An 18,309-nucleotide genomic window follows, 5' to 3' on the forward strand; every position below is an offset into this window, starting at 1 on the left:
GGAAAACCCTTTAAAAAAAAACAACCTTACCTTGGTGCACGAGCATTCATGTGCTTTGTTCCATTTAAAAAAAATATGGCGGACGCGATGGCTCTCTACTTGAGTCGCCTCGCATTATGTGTAGACAAGGGCGGGATCTCATGTTATTGACAACATGAGATCACCCCTCCTCCATCCTGGGATATCCAGTAGGTCTAGCAAAGGCCTTATAAATATACATCTTCATTTGGCATCCGAAAGACATATGAGTTGGCACCAGACAAGCCTCTCTGAGGAAAGCATTCCAAAGGCACAAAACCCAAAAAAAGCTCCCCTCTCAAATAACTATGTGGTGAAAAGATGCTTCCATGCACCTACGAAGCTATAGCTGATTGAGTCTTGGCATTTAACATAATTATCTGCCTTACTTTGGTTTGCTAATGGTACCTTACTGTTGCCATGCCTATTGTTTGTAAACACTCACCTAGGTCCTGCCCCCTACTCTGGACTCTGGCAAGGTTTCACACATGCACAGGCCTGTGCCCAGGTGAGCTGTATGTGTTCCGATGTCATGCCAAAAATGGATGCCCCTGTACTGCATTCACCCCACCAACAATACTCGCACAGAGAACCATGGTGATGGCAGAGCAAAGTTAAAATATACTGTAAAATCACACCACAAAAATGTGCAACTTCAGGATGTCCACAGATTGGCAGCTGTGTCATGTAAACAAGGGTGTTCAAAATTGCAGCTATAACAAAGTAAATACCCTGTGTAGACATACTCCCAGAACATATAGTGTATAAAGGATCATAACTATGGTTTATTTCAGCCTTCCCCAACCTGGTGCTCTACAGATCTGTTTGACTACAACTCCCACAATCCTTTGCCAGCATAGCCGTCCTGGCAGGATCTACACTATTGCTTATAACAGTTTATAATGGTTATGACAACTGTTTAGGCCCAGGACACATTACATATACCGTTTTCATACCATTTTTAAAGTGTTATATCCTGCTTGGTGTAGATCGGCCTCCAGTCTGAGGACTGTGGGAATTGTAGTCCAACACATCTGGAGGGCACCAGGTTGGGGAAGGTTGCTCTATTTTTATGCCTCCACTCTTCCTTCCCATATGCACAGCTGGTTGAGACGTAGGGCCAGTTTCACACTGCTGATGTTTTCTGTATGTGGTATTTGATCAATCAGAGCCAAACTACTTTTTAAAGCAAAAGTAAGCATGTCACTTTTGGGCAATGAAAATTAAAGGACAGAACTCTAACAGGGGCAACAGGTTTAAATTCCCTAGCACCCCATTCTGGTTCCCTAGTGTGCTAGATCCCCATCCAATTCAGGTGCCCTGAGCTTCCTTCTGAGTAAGAAAGGAAAACGCTGTAGCTGATAACATGTAGTTTGACCCACAGAGAAAATGCGTAGTTTGATTGAAACTGAAAAGTCAGTGCAAGCCATATGATTCCCATAGTAAACAAGCAGTCCTCTCTGTGATTGTGACTACCGGAAGAAGTACAGCCATCATTATGGAGATGAAATCTCTTGGTTTTCATTTTTATCTTAGTTAACCAGTGCTCAGAACCACTAACTCAGGTCTTAGCTAGACGGGCCTTTATCCCGGGGCAAACCTCAGGATGGTCTCTGTGTGTCCACATGACACTCCTGGGATCAAGGAGGGAGGATCCTTCCCGTGCCCTAGGATAGAGCCCTACACTTTGGCCCTGTTTTTCTGCAGTCTCGGACTGAGCCCAAGACTGAGGAACATGTGGCCCATTGCCGCAGGTTGAACCAGCTCCGCGCGATTCCTCGCGTGGAGCCAGGAGCACTGCGCCCATTGGGGGTAGGGTGTGGGGGAGTGGGGAAATTATTATTTTTAAAAAACAACAATGTACCCTTCGGAGCTCGTGCGCTCCTGTTGCTTTAAAAGAATTTTTTAATGGCGGGCACGATGCCTCTCCTCCTCAGGTCGTCGCTCTTCACATGAAAATGGAGAAGAGATCTCGTGATAATCACATCGTGGGATCTTCCCTCCTCCGTCGTGGAATAAAAGGTAGGTCTAGCTAAAGCCTTAGTTTACTTGTGCTTACAATCATGCTGTAGTCTTTATTTTGCAATATGGCAATTAAGCATAGGTGACTTCTTGCTGGGCATTTAGGGGTACTTTTTTGTCATATCAAAGTATCAAAAATAAACATATTCCAATGGCACCACCAACAAAAACTTTATCTGTACTGTTAATGGGTCTTCAACTACCTAAGTGCTTATCAGGAGAATTATAAAACTATTGTTAGTATTCTGGATGAATAAGATGATGATGATGATGATATATCTATGTTGATCAATAGCCAAAGCACTTTGGCAGTTCAGAGAACAAGACTTAAATCCATAAAATACAATAACATAATCTTAAGAATATAATTTTTTTTGCACATTTGCTTGTTAAAGGTTATACTAGTAACTGTAAGAGGAGGCATGTGATGGATGAACATAGCCTGTGATGTGTTCTAACATAATGATTGGGTCATTGTTAAACCAAACTGTAACTTTGTTTCAGTTCTGATCAGAGTCTGAGGTGAAAGATAAGCAACTAAATTTCTCTATTGTGGTTTCATTTTTTGTTGTAAATTTTCTCAATCCCTGTTAACCACCCTATTTCCTTCAAACTGCTTGTTCTCTAGGTGAGCGAATTGCACAGAAAAATGTGTTAACTATCTCCTTTGAACCACTGAGTCTATTAGAAGAAAGGGTGTTAAATTGTGTAATGCTTCTTTCCTGAATGAACAGCAGGGAGTAAATTAACTTTTGATGGAAAGAACAGTTAGTTTAGGCATTAGTATTTCTAAAACATATGGCATCAAAAATGTCTGCTATTTGAAATTGGACATTGGGAAAAGATGCCCGATCCCCACCCAGCCAGAACAGCTTGGGTGGGGTTCGGCTTTGGCAACGGGGAAAGAGATGGAAGTAAAAAAGACTTGTACATGTGCGCAGCACACGTACAACCTCGTGTGGTGCAGGTGAAGCCAAGGATATAAAGGCTCACCCCACGTGGCTCTCTGCCTCTTTCGTTTCTGGCCCCACCCTCCCTCCTGATCAACCAGTATGGGAATAACCAGTCATCCTCTTTGTAAGGGGTGCTGAGTAAGAATTTTTCCTGTCATTTAGGCCACAGCTAGACCTAAGGTTTATCCTGGGATCATCCAGGGTTTGCCCCTGCCTGAGCAATGGATCCCCTGTGTGTCACCTAGATGAACAGGTTAGACCCCTGGATGATCCAGGGATAAACTTTAGGTCTAGCTAAGGCCTATGTAATGTGCAGGTTTTTGCTTACTCCATACTGGCTCCAATCTTTAGAAGTGGAGGATAAATAGGTTAATTATAAATGGCAGGGTTGTGCGGGAATTTTGGGAAGTCAGGATAGGGACGGTGAGCACTCTGGCACCTTTATGGTGATTGGCAATCCAGAGGTCCTGCTCCTCGGGATCTTTGCAGCTTTCGTGTCAAGATATGGTTTGCCTTTGGGGACCTTCTTGTCTCATTGACTTGGAGCTATGCAGCCTTTAGTGGGGATGACACAGGTCAGTCTCAACAAAGACTCAAGTGTAGTTGGGAAAGTGGGCCGGGATCACCCGACCCATTTTCAAAAAGTGGGTCACCTGACCCCTGTTTTCAGCTGAGTGGCTCGCCCTGATGGGAAGGCTAGTTGCCTGAAGATAAATGAGCTAGATTCCTGCATGTTCACACACTGATCCATGGAGGGAAGAATTTCCCTGTTTAAATAAAGAGGCCCTAGTAGTTAAGAGCAGAGAAACCACACTGACAACAAAGGTCCGCATAGTTAAAGCAATGGTATTCCCCATAGTAACCTATGGCTGCGAGAGCTGGACCATAAGGAAAGCTGAGCGAAGGAAGATAGATGCTTTTGAACTGTGGTGTTGGAGGAAAATTCTGAGAGTGCCTTGGACTGCAAGAAGATCAAACCAGTCCATACTCCAGGAAATAAAGCCAGACTGCTCACTTGAGGGAATGATATTAAAGGCAAAACTGAAGTACTTTGGCCACATAATGAGAAGACAGGATACCCTGGAGAAGAGGCTGGTGCTAAGGAAAGTGGAAGGCAAAAGGAAGATGGACCAAGGGCAAGATGGATGGATGATATTCTGGAGGTGACAGACTTGACCTTGGGGGAGCTAGGGGTGGCAACGGCCAACAGAAAGCTCTGGCGTGGGCTGGTCCATGAAGTCACAAAGAGTCGGAAGCAACTGAACAAATAAACAACAACAAGTTTATCCTAAGCTCTGGTGTCCATGTTTTATTTCTGGGACTTCCTTCTCGATTTGCAATAATATTGGCTGGAATAATATCTCACTGGACTGTTGTCCTCAAGATAGAAGAGCACTTATTATAAAGAAGTAAGTGTGTCCTTTAGCTAGGATTGCTGAGAAATTCATTCTATCAGATTTTTTTATATGAATTTACTAAATGTTTTCCAATCCCATGTATGAGCTGATACAGTCAAAGGCCAAAATTTACAATTTCCTGCAGTCCATGTGGAAAAGTGTGCACAAAATGCATATGTTAGAGAAAAGTGTGCACATACACAACTGCATTACAACAATGGAAAAGAATACTGAGGAAAATGCATAGAATTAAAAAACGCACATACAAATGCATATTTTGCAGGGAATGGAATGCACACAAAAAGGTGTGTTCCCATGAAGACTTTAAAAAATATCAACTTGAGAATTTGTGCAGGAGAGGGATGGAATGAACTTAAATGAGGAAATCTGACAATGCTAGAGAAACCAAAATCGTTACTCCACACTTAAAGGCAGCCTACAAATAATTTTAGATAGATAGACAGAATTAACAGATCCATTTCTGACTTTACCATGATGTGGCAAGCTGTCAGCCTGATGAAAAACCAGCATAGGTTACTTTTCTAAAATCTAGACAACACAGCCGGTGAGCTTTGGGTAGCATAACCATGCACATGATGAGAACCTTCTCCTTAGAAAGGACCTGAATCCTTGTGAAACATCAAACTAAATGCAGGCCAGGTGTATACTGCAATCTCCTTGATGCTTGGCAATCCTCCTGGTTTTGCATTCCCAAGCAGGTGGTCAAAAGGTTTATTGAGGAGGTTCATTGAATCCCTGGTAGGCTGGCTTACATTGATGGTAGACTGCATTTGGCTGGCAGTCAAATTTTGTGCAGGTCTCTTTTAGAACAGCAATTTCTAGACTAAGCAGTCAATGTGGATTTATATATATATTTGATGGTTATCTTTATCCAAATATTTTCTTAAATACAAGGATATTGCTGGTGTGGAACCCTAATATTCTTAAAACATTACCCATTATATCTTCTGTCTATGCCTTAAGGTTACAGATATCTCTCACTGGGAAATCTAATTCTTTTTTGGCTTGCCTGAGTTTCACAGAGTACACAATTCAGTTTATATTTGCAAGCCAAGCTGCAGACCGTTTCCCCAAACTACGGGAACTATTTTACATTGTTTTGGGGGGAAGCTTCTGCAATTTGCACAAATTTCTGAGCAATTTGAACAAATGATGGCCAAATTTGTGCAAATTACTCAACTGGCTGCAATATATGTAATTTGTTCAAATTTGGCCATTATTTGTGCAAATTGCTCAGAAATTTGCACAAACTGCAGAACCTCCCCCACAATGCACAAAATTCTTGGAAAATCTGCAGACTGTCCCATCTCACTGCACATCAAGTCAGGTACTGCAATGGGAACCAAAAAAAACACGTCTGGGGAGGTCTGAGCCTAGAAAAACCCATCAAACTCCACCCTCCCAAAGGATTTCTCTGACATCCCTACTAAAGGTACGTGTTAAAAATGTATAGTTCTCCAGGGAGTGTGCTGGACAGAGCTAGAAGTTTGTGGTTAGACCAGAACATAGGCTTTTGTCCTTGTCCAGATGGAAATATTTGTTTTTAATGTTTTCTGGGCATCTGCTCATGCCTAAGAGCTAAAGCTTAGCTCTAATCCTTGGCAACTGCTAAGTGTTTTATGTTCCATGATAAAAAAAAAGTGGTAGCTAAGGACCATTTTACATACACAATAGAGGCTTCAGGTCTATCACCCTCAGGATACATAGGACTGTCACAGTTTACTGTAGTCTATATTTCCCCATGATTGTTTGATGCTTCGATATTAGAGCTCTGGGTTATGGGTAGTTGTTTTCTGGTAGAATGTCAAGTAATTGCCTTTGGCTTTTACAGTAAAATGGGACAATAAAAAATTTCCCAAGGGGGAAGGGAGCAGTTAAATGAGAAGCCAAAAAAAGTGTATGGGCATTTAGAGTTGAGTATTAACAGTGCATGACTACACAAACATAACTTCTGTAGAGTTCAATGGAAGAAACTGAGCAGAGAAACTGAGCAGAGCATTGCAGCCTAAATTGTAGAAACATAAGGCTTTTGTGTTCTGTGTTCTGTCATGTCTCCATCAAGGATGAAGAACATGTGGCACTCTAGATATTCTTGGATTGCAAATCCCATCATCCCTGATCATTGGTTATACTGGCTAGAGCTCATGGCAGTTGCAGTCCAACAGCAGTGGAGGGACACATTTTGCCCTGGGGGCTGCCTAGATAGTCTGAAACCTCCATGATGGATGTGTGGTGGTGCTGTGGTGGTTATTCCCAACTTTTTCCCCTGACGTGAGGTGAACACAGCACATCCAACATCTATCCTTGCTCCGGAGTCACAGTGGAGGCGTTCCTGGGCAGATGGCGACACCTGATTGGTTGCCGTCCACCAGGAGAGAGGCCATGGGACAGGCTTGGCATGCCAATGGCTGCCAAAAATCCAATGCCCTCCCTCTGCATCAGAATTAGTCACTGCCACCATACTGCAGAGAAAGCGTGGGGTTTTGAAGGCGGTGGCAACCCAGCAAGGTATAGGCAGCTCCTTGGTCTCCATTGGGCCCGTTCAGAAGACACCTTAAACCATGGCTTTAACCACAGTAGTTAAGCTAGAAAGCCAGGCCTTGTTCAGAAGACACCTTAAACCATGGCTTTAACCATGATGAATAAGGCTTTTTGCTTTATTCATCATGGATAAAGCTGTGGTTTAAGGTGTTTTCTGAACACAGCCTGGCTTTCTGGCTTAACCACCGTGGTTAAAACCATGGTTTAAGGTGTCTTGTGAATGAGGCCAAAATGTCTAAAACCACTCTACCAGTGCAATCCTTAGAGCATTTACTCAGGAGTAAGTTCCACTGTATTCAATGGAGCATGCTCTCTAGTAAGTGTGTTTAAGATTACAGTTAGAGGCTTTTGCGAATGCAGTTTGCTCTCTTCCACTTGAACTATTTTTCAGAATGTCTCTCCTCCTCTTCTGATGAGCTCCAAAATTATTCAAAATCAACTTATACTAGAGCTCCAACATGTTATGTGGCATTGGGAAGAATTATTTTTGTCTTTCTGTCCATTAATCACAAAACCAGTAATCCTGGAATATCATTCATTACTGATAATATTGTGATGTTCTTACGACTTTAAACATAGATACTTTGAATCAACCTTCCATTATCAAGTCCTGCGCTATTAGAGCCATCTCTCTCCCTCTCTGGTATCATAACAGCTTAATGCTTGGCTCCATTGTCAATACGAGTCACTTATGAGTTCTGGGCTGTTGTCTGTTATTAACTCATCCGGGAAGCTGAAGTGATCAAACTGTGATTTACACGCTGTTATTACATTGCTACTTGAAGTCTTCTGCAAGGGTTCAATTTCAAAATAATCTGAGTAGTGGCTCACCAGTAAAAAGTAATCTTTCACATTTAATTCAAATAGATCTGCCACCAACCTTGAATCAAGGGCACTTAAAAATAGCATGCTGTTTAAGTGGCTGCCTTGTAACGTATCTACAAGACTATTATTTGCAGAATTTGATACTTGGCGTTATTTCCTCCTTAAGTTTGGGTATTTATGCCTGAATAAAATTGAAAATTTAATGCAGATAGAGATACAGATAGATACACCCTCACACCCCCACACACCTGTGAAATATATAAATCAGGGATGCAGCAACTCAGGCTAGTACAGCTCTCCTGGTTTTCCCAGATGGCCCCCTACTTCCCTGGCCTTTTCTCCAACCACCAATCATTTGGTGATTTTCTGGCTTTACACCAGGTCCCCAGTTCTAAAAGGTTGAAATGCCTCTCTTAAGGTCTAGTTACTGGTAGTAAGAGCTTTAAGCTAGTATCTTGGCCTCACTCATTTTACCTTCGACCATGCCTACCATTGGAATACACCCCTCAAGAGCGTCTCTGAAATGGAATTGCCTTTGGTTCAACAAGGTTAAACACCCCATTTATAAATGTATGTATCCTTGATTTACAGTGCCTCTTCCAAAGCCCCATTGAGTTCAATGGGACTTACTCCCAGGTAAAAGCTCATGAAAATCCAGTGATCTGCAGAAGTCTCCTGCTAGTACTCTCGGAAGCGCCGTTGCTGAAGTCAATGGGTTCAGCTAATTGACTCCCAGGACCTAGGCTACAGCATGGTCAGATAGGAGCCAAACCAGGAAGGGATCTACACTAGTGAAGTTAGAACGTGTCTTACCATTTTTAAGTGTGCGTTTGGTAGTATTTTGCCACATGACGTTCAGTTTGTGACGTTTCCTTGTTGTCTGTTCTCTGATTTTTATTTAGAATTTCTCTGAAATAAGTCGTTCTATTTGTTATGATTTGGCTGATTTCATTGTATTAAATGGGTTTCCTGTAGCCAATTGCATTCCTGGGGGCATATTTATGTAATTTCCACACCCAAAGTTGGAGCTGTTTTTTTTCTTTCAAGCCTCTTCTTTTAAGCCACTTCCAGTTTCACTTTTGGGAAGCTGCTGGTTGGTGGAGGCTTGTCTCGGAGAGAAGAGGAAGTGGGAAGGGAAATTACAAACGGATTTCTTTTCTTAGTGTGGCCAAAAGGAATGCATTCCCACGGAAAGAGAAAAGTAAGTAAACGTTTTAAGAACTGCTACGTTTTAAATCATTCAAAATCAAAATGTTTAATGACTGTAAAAACAACATTTCATATACTAGTGTAGATCCCTTCCAGATATTTGTCTAGCTTACACCACAGCGCTCCATATGCCAGCTGCAATTTGGGCTCCCTAGCAATTTGTGACCCATAGATCTCTCACCAAGATGATAAACATGTGATTGGACTGTACGACTTTAGACTCTAGGTAGGGTTTGACATGACTGAATGCTCCTCCATAAAACTATGTTCACCCTAATCAATGTTCCACGTAAGTTCTTTATTTTTACATTTCTATCCAGAATGCTCAGTGTACACAGAGGTTCCAAGAACACGGACAAACCCATGCCTGCTTTTAGCAAGGTCTATGGTTTTCACTGGATTTAGGGATGAAACAGGTCTAGTAATATAGGGTGACTATAGGAAAAGGAGGACAGGGCTCCTGTATCTTTAAAAGTTGTACTGAAAAGGGAATTTCAGCAGGTGTCATTTGTAAAGAAATACAATATTTATATACCCCTCCCCACTAAAGTATTTTATAGGCTTTTTTTCCATTATCAGAGACACATCCTTTTTAAAGAGACACAGCCTTTTTTTAAAAAAAAAATACAAAATACAAACGATGGGACTTATTCATAAAATGTATGGCTTTCTTTTCCTAGTTTATTCATCTCTGATTGGCAATTTGACATGTTGAAACAGTTTGGGGAGCACACCCCATGGTTTGTTTAGCACAGCTGCTGAGTAATTTGTGGAGAAATCAATAGAGGATTGCTTCAGGTGTCCAGATTGTAAGCACAAAATTGGCAAGTGGCACCTTAATTCACAAGCAGACCTTTTATGCTGCTGTGTTTAAGGGCAGTGGAACACCATCATCTGAGTTAATAAAGGCTATGGCAAGACTGAAGAAACTTCTAATGGATTGCTAGTGCTATAGAAATGGGAAGCATTAACAATATGTAAAGGAAATGCTGTCATACCTTCTTCCGTCTCTTCCTTTAATACACCCAAGCATCCTATTTGGGATGTTAATTGATGGCTGCTTTGCATGCATTTCCCATTATAAAGGCAAATAGAGGCTTGGCTATTAAAAAGAAGAAGAAGTAAAGTAATGTGGTCATAGCTCCCCCTGCCCCAAAATTACTTTTTGTTACTTTTTAAGACACCCAGATATCCTATATACATTTTTAACCAATGTCTACCCTGTGTCCAATTACAGATTCCCCAGCAATTAAAAAACCTATAAAGGAACCCAGGGTGCCATAAAATGATGGAATATGCTACTGAAAATAGTGTGCAACCCCATTACCTTATGCTTTCCATTTCAGTTAAATTTTATATGTGCAGTACTGCTTCTCCATGCTGTGTGCAGCAAGACTTAGTTAAGATAGGATTTTTGGGATACAGATACTGTTGTCCAATGTCTGGCTCATTTATAGAAGCAATCCAAGCAGTCATGTTGGATAGCAAGGTGTGTGTATTAGTAAGAATAGTGCAGCAGCAGCCCAGTTGCAATGATTCCAAAAATAATGGAGGGCAATTCTCAGATCGTCCCACCTCTGTTCATCCTCTACAATATTCCCAGGGATTCTGTGGTTCATAGTAAGATCCTTTGGTCATGCAGTGGTGCATTTGGAATATTCTGTCCCAACCTTGCGGTCTCCAGATGTTTTAGACTAGAATTTCCTTACATTGCCCATTCTGGCTGGGGCTGCTGGGAGTTGCAGTCTAAAAGCTCTGAAGGGCACAAGGCTGGGGGAAGGCTGAGTCAGTGAATGCTTGATGTACACAACAGAGGTCTTTGCTAGACCACAGGTTAGCCGGGGGTGAACCCCAGGCTCGCCCCTGTGCATCCAGATGACGCACAGGGGAATCCCGGGCTCAGGCAGGGGTCAACCCTCCCTTGCCCCAGGATAATGGGCACCACTTTTGGCCTGGTATTTCCCACAGTCTTGGGCTGAGACTGAGACCATGAGCGTGTAGCCCGTTCTTCCGCTTTTCCTGGCTACCGCAATTAGTCACGAGTCCGGGGAAAGCGGCAGATGGGGCGCAGCACTCCGCAGGAGTGCTGCAGCCATCAGGGCAGGAGGGGAGATCGGGGGGGGGGGGAGATCAGAACCAGGAGGCGATCGGGGCAGGGGGGAGATCGGTGCCATGGGGAGATTGGGGCAGGGTGGGGAGATTGGGGCAGGGGGGAGCGGGGAGAACAATTTTTTTAAAAAAATACTTACCTAAGCGCACGAGCATTCATGCGCATCCGGCCCTTTAATTGAAAAAAATGGCAGACGCGACAGGGCTTTCCTTTAGCCCATTGTGTTTGACATGTGGATTGGAGCAACAGCCCACGCTAGCTGCACTGCAGGCTCACCCCTCCTCCCTCACAGATTACCAGGTAGGTCTAGCAAAGGCCAGAGATGCTCCATTATAAATGCAAAGCAGTGCCGGCACAAGCTCTCCCAATGCCTGAGATGGGAAAGCACACACACACTGCTGCTGACTGCCATTGCCACCACTGCATGCAACTCCTTCCCTCCTTGCTGCCCACTGCATCTATCTCCCTTCCCCCACCCCGTCCTTGGGCCCATTGGGCCACCTGCCTCATTAATCTCCCCTCTCTGCACTGCCCAGCCCTGGTAGTCCTTCCTTAGAGCCAGGGATGGTGGGAGAGATGACCCTGGAGATAATCTGCATGATGCTTGTTCTGAAAGGATCTACAGAATGGGTGGTGGCAGTGGGGTAGAGCAGTGGTGGCAAGCATAACAGAAGCAGTGGGGTGGGCAGGGTGTACACAGAGGCAGTAGGTTCTCTTGGCAGGGATGGAGGAGTATGAATTCACCACTCCTCCAGCTCTGACACCTCAATTGAGGGATTTACCCTACCTCATGAGAAGGCTGGCCCTGATGCCAAGCACTCTGTGGCATATAAAACAATGGACCAATTATTGCATTCAAATGTATTCATAATGGTAATGAAGAGCATGATCAAAAGACAGTGGTAATGAAGAGCATGATAATGAAGAGCATAATCAAAATGGTAATGAAGAGCATGATCAAAAGACAGTTTCTATGTTCTTCATATAATGCTATTGCTTATTGGTAGTCTGCATTGAAGGCCTGGAAGATCCTTCCTCCTCATTCCTACTGGATTATGCGTAACCGTTCTATCAGGTGCACTTAACAGATATCTAGAGGTAAATGCAATAACTAGCAATAGAATATGTTGAGGTGTGTATGTCTATGTGTGCTTTGGGTTTGTGGAACAGTGTACAGTCTCCTCTGTTTGAAGGGTTGTCCTGTCCAGGTCTGGTTTAAAGATAAAGAGCCATCAGTGTGTGTGTGAACCCTGAAGTTGCCTATCAACAGTTAGTACTGTATTTGGACAGCAGTTTCAGTAGGCACACAGGCCACAGACCTCCCCACAGTGGTGAGAGCTACTGTATTTACATTGAAATGATAGTAACCAAAGCATAGACAACTGAAGCAGTGAGGCCTCAGCAGTGACCCCACACCATTGGGACAAACTCCCATCAGAGGTCCACTATGCACCATCCTCGGAGGCTTTTAAGTAGGCCTTGAAAACATTTTATTTTACCATGACCTTCCCATAAGGAGTACTATTATAGTTGCGATGGCTGTTCTTGCTGCGTTTATTGTTGGTTTTATTGTTTTTAATTGCTATTTTATTGTGATTAAGTTTTTATTGCTTTTAATATTTTAACTGTTTTTATGTATTTTATTGATGAAAGCTGCCTTGTGAGAACTTATGCCCAGAAAGGAGGCCAAGAAATGTTATAAATAAATAAATAAATGGATGTATGAATGAGCCAGGTTATCCCTGCCCAGATAGGGGAGTAGCTGGGCCATCAACTGAAGTTGGTAAAAGGCACTCCATGCCACTGAGGCTACTTGAGTGATGAAGATGGCTCTAAGAGCCACCCCCCCCCAGCTATGAACCTGCTCCTTCAGGGGGAGCGCAACCCCATCCAGAATAAATAATAAATTTAGGGAATCCTCGGATTGGCTATCTGGGAAGACTGATAACAGATAGATAGATCAAAAGGTAAACTTATACAAAGAAAATGACATGAGAAAGTATCAGGATTGGCTAGTTTTAGATGGATATTGTATCTAATCTGTTTTTATGCTTTTTATGGTTTTAGATTCTCTGCTGTGGCGCCCCGGCTGTGGAATGAGCTCCCTAAGGAGGTTCGCTTAGCACCTACATTATCTGCCTTTAGATGCCAGGTGAAGACCTTTTTATTCTCCCAGCATTTTAACAGTCTATAAATAAATTTTAACTGGTGTTTTAAATTTGTAATTTTGCATTGCTGCTTGTTTTTATCTGGTTGAGCTTTTATACTGTATTTTATATTATAGTTTCATACTGTTGTTTTACACTTTGAATGTTTTTAATTTTTGTGAACCGCCCAGAGAGCTCCAGCTATTGGGTGGTATAGAAATGCAATAAATAAATAAATCGGTTTTTAATGTTCACTCTTTTAAACTTTGTAAACCGCCCAGAGAGCTTTGGCCATGGGGTGGTATATAAATGTAATAAATGATGATGATGATGAAGAAGAAGAAGAAGAAGAAGAAGAAGAAGAAGAAGAAGAAGAAGAAGAAGAAGAAGAGGAAGAAGAAGAAGAAGCTGCTGCTGGCCTATTTTGCAAAAGAAGGGCCATGATTGCTGTCACATAGTGCCAGTTCCATAAAGCATGCAGTGACTCACCTCAGAAACAAGCAGACACCACACTGTATCTGCAACAAAACATTCCTGCTGACGGTTGTTGGTCGCTTGGGTAGAAGGGATAAAATCTCTGGGTAGTGGCCATTCCTCTGTGTGAGTTGCTTCACCTGAGAACCATCCTTTATGTGTTTCATGGATGTAATTTTAGCCTCTGCATGGCAGCCATTCTGTGTTAAGTGGACCATACTGTTGTCAATGTCACTGATAAATGTGTAGACCACGAACTACTGTTGCTATCGCTTTAGCCTCCGGTGCAGAAGGAGAAAGATAATAGTTGGATAAGCAGTATTGGAAGAAGCGACTTCCTCCTGGGCAAGAAGTGAATGATGCTGAACAGAACTAGGCAAGGAGGGTAGAATGGCAAGACTGAAACTGGAGTTATACTTGCTCAGATAAGTTATAGCAGACTTAGGTTTGGAGCCTGAGGAATACAACCAACTTTGAAAATTTTATGCTGAATGTTGTTTGTTTTATCAGGCCCATTTAGTCCTTTTCAATTCATGCCAAAGTCTCTAGAGAAAGGAATTTAAAACAAGCATTTGTTTCTTGAAACTTATTTCGGTGTAAGGTTTTAGGATCATATCTTCAGGGCAGAACGCTCATACATACAAAAACAACAAATGCTGAACAAAATATGTTTTAGTATCAGTGAAGTCAATTTGTTACCTGATTCTGTTGCAAACTTTGATATTATTTTCCTGAATAACATTTGTCCTTATGCAAGCTAAGATAAGGGTAATCAAATTTTATGCTTCAGGAACACTGATAGCTTACCAGGAGGGAGGGGAAAAAATATCAGTCTTACAAACAACTTTTTAAAATTTATGAAGTACATTCAGATTTATGTATTTGTTTGTTTGGCAAAAGGGATGCTGATAACGACTAATGGAAAGGAATGGACCAATTACATTTAAGGGCAGACCAAATCCATGTGTATCTCATTTGTCTGCATAAATACCGAGCTTGTCTTTAAAAATAACGCTTTTCTGTAAACTGTACTATATTTACGTGTTTAATATCCCTCATCCTTAAGTGTTTATGTTCTTAAAACTATCTGTTATTTATTCACATACTAGAATACATAAGATTGCAAATATTTTTGCATTTGTTGGAAAAATATTCATACTTAAGAGAAATAAAAGAGGAAGTGTTATAGACTCTTAAAGGGAACATTTGCCTTCAATATATAAAATTAATTTTAAAAAATGTATTTATTATTCTTTACTCAACAGTTTTGTTATCAGAAAACTATTAAAGCCAAGTTTTATCTAGTACTCCACACTTGGTCCTGAGAGTCTAATGATCTTTTAAAGGATTTTTCCCCCATGGTGCAGACTGCCTAATAAGAATGACTCTCCCCCCCCCCCCACTTTATTGTGTGCCTCAGCTTGCCTCATTTAATCATATGGTCCTATTTACTCAGCAGACAACTGTGCTGCACTTGCACTCAGTTTGAAAAACACTCCAGACTGGATTACATGGATTGAACTGGGACAGGGACTGGTGCCTTTAAAGGCAAATGTAACATAGGAAAGTATATTATATAATATTGTGGCTCTCTGCAAGGCTCCACTCAGCTAAGGGGTGAAGACAAATGGGCAATTTACCAAGTATGTTAGAATCTAAATGTTAGAGGCCCAGTTAATAATGCCCCTTTGTGAGGCTGGTCAGTTGCATTTAGCTAGATTAACTGATACATTAGTACCTGAGTATCCAGAGTCCATCTGAGGTCAGACTACAGCCTTGGCTACATCACACTGTGTGGCTTCATCAGCAGTTTCTACATGGATGAGAAACTTGGCTTGGTTTCTCCTTGTTCCTGGAATCCCAGCCACACAGGGAATTTGGTAGCATGTCCTCGGGCAACTTATTGTTTCTGCCATGTCTCCCCTTGAGGAGTTTTCTTCTGTGGAGGAACTTAGCTTACCTGAGCTCAAGGACTCTCCATCCCCTGAGGATGTTCCAGAGAATCCGTTGCAGGAGGAGGATGGATGTACAGCTGAGGAGGAGGCTGGGCCCTCTGGAGTGCCCAATAGGAGCCTCCCTCCCCACTCCCTGCCCAGGATGAGTCGGACACTGAGCCAGATGTGACAAGATAAGCCAGTTCCCTGGAGCAACGAGGAATGATGCCTAGACAGCAGACTCGGCCAACTACAGGAAGTGCCAGGTTACAAGCAAGGAATGTAGCTCTGTGAGAGATTCCCTTTATAGCCAGCTTCATTGGAAAGCTCTCTAAGGAGCTGCAGTTGGGTGTGTCCAGGCTAGGGCCTGTATATAAGCCAGCAAAGGCACCCAGTGTTTATTGAAGACAATGACTTGGTGTGTTCCCAGTGTATGTGTGTCTTCAGTGATCTTGATCTCCTGCCTTGGAAACGGGACCTTCTTAAACCTTTCAACTGGACGTGATTTGCCTCTTGCCTCACCCTTGCTTGGATGCTGTGCTCAGAACTTAAACCTGGCATGACTTCTGGACTGCTTTTTGGGCAATACTTCTTATCAGCTTGTGAAGAAAAAAGGCATTGAAGAGACCATTATCAGCAATTACTACTCCCACTGCCAGAGCTCTCAGCCCAATTAAGCGGACTGTGTTAGAAAAAGTGGGCCAAGACAGGGCAGTTTCCACTACCTCAGCAACTTGTAGGTGAAGAAACCTGCTGGTCTCCTGCTTGCTGCTCTGGCTGGGCTTGTCAGCCCAGATGGATCAAGGACCTAGTTGGCTTCATGGAACTGCTATCTCAGGCCAGTCTGAGCAACCTGTCAGCTAAAATCGTTGCATTAAAGACTCCTGAAGTCTGGCCTAGTCTGGCCTTGTTGTTCCAGCCCCATTCTCTTGCCCTGTATTGCTACCATCCACCTGCCTTCTTATATGTTGTCTCCCTGTTGCCATTCAGAGCTTTGGCTGCTGCCTTTGGAATTGGACCTCTTGATTGCCATGGACTCCATCAGTTGGACCCAGATGGTGCTATTTGCCTCTGGATCTCAGATCTGAAAAACTGACTGCTTGATACAGTTGGTCCAAGATATTTTGTAGCCTGAGGAAAAAAACCAAGATGGTCCCTATTCCCCTTCCATTTACAAAAGCCACCTGGATTGGCTGTTTAATCTTTCTTCAACACTGATGATGGACAGTGTCCTCCACTGCACCATTAGTCACCAGGATAGCTTTGCCTAGGCATGTTGGGCAGGCCATGTGCACCCAGTTCTCTCCTCAAACATCTTGCTGCCATCTTCCAGCATCTGCCCCCTGAGGCAACCCCCTTCCTCTGCATAATGGTAGAGTTGGCCTTGCTGCTTGCTGATTCAAACCCACTGAGCCTTGACAAATTGCTATTTACCATGGTGTGTGTACGCACCCAATCGGCGAGCTATTGCAAATGCAGGAATAAGTGAGTGCTGAGATGGACTTCTGTGCCATCTTGCTGAGTGATGAGAAGTGTTTTACTACACACAGAGTACAACAGTACCAATTTAGGACGTATTTTGTGTTGCACGCCCCACTGAGGTAAGTTTTCAATTTTAAAACCTGATATTAGGGGATGAAGTAAATTTACTGACTGGGAAGACATAAACTGAATATTTTATTTTTCATAGGTTAAGATTTCAATGAGATCCTGGGCTTGTGATCCATAAGACAGATGACATAACGCAAAGCAAAGTGAAATATGCCAAATCAATTTGCATGGAAACGTGAACAAACTCTTGGAAGAAATGCACCAAAAGACTGTCTTTCAAAGAATGAGCGGTGATTTCTAAGTCTTTGAAAACACAAGGGATTTCTAAAGTGGGCCACAAAGAAAGCATCAAAGTAGTAGAGTTAAAAGCCCATAAAATCCATTTTCTTTCAGACACACAATCATTAAAAAGTTGCTGTGGATAATATTGTGTTTGGAGGCTGAGAAATTGGGCTGCCACCCTGTTATTGCCACCTGCAGAACTCTCAGTGGCCAACATATTATAACCGATTAGAGTTTTTCTAACTGCAGCAAGAGGGTGTCTATTTCTTAATCCCTATAAATCTCAATGATCAGATCGAAGATCACCTTCTTTCTTGGATTTCCAGTGCTGAAATTAGATATATAAACGGTATTGATTTCAGAGTGTGAGACGGAGAGAAAAACACTGTAAGTGATGTGTGGTTTTATATAGTAGCCTGCCATGTATGTTTTTACCATGGCAGTTCTACCATAAACAGCTCTGGACTGCCATCCTGCCTTTATGGCCATGAGCCAATCAGGAGGAACACCATGGATTAGCACAACTTTTCATTAATTAAGTGGACACTTTACAAAGGTGCAGAACTCACCAAGCCTGTTTTCCTGGTTGTATGAAGGCACGTGCAGTTTCCTCAGAAAAGAAGTACAGAGTAGATGAATGAGAATTTCATTTCCATTCATTTTTATAACAGTTTACCAAAATTTGCAAAGTATTTCATATTAAAGATGAAAAGAATTAGAGATTTTAAAAAATGAGAATGTGAAATCCACACATTTCTTTATATTCAAGAAGGAAAGAACTTGAAATTTAGAACATTTGAATGCAGGAGAAAGTAAAACCGATGG

Source organism: Elgaria multicarinata, chromosome 5, assembly GCF_023053635.1.
Source record: "Elgaria multicarinata webbii isolate HBS135686 ecotype San Diego chromosome 5, rElgMul1.1.pri, whole genome shotgun sequence".
Taxonomy (NCBI): domain Eukaryota; kingdom Metazoa; phylum Chordata; class Lepidosauria; order Squamata; family Anguidae; genus Elgaria; species Elgaria multicarinata.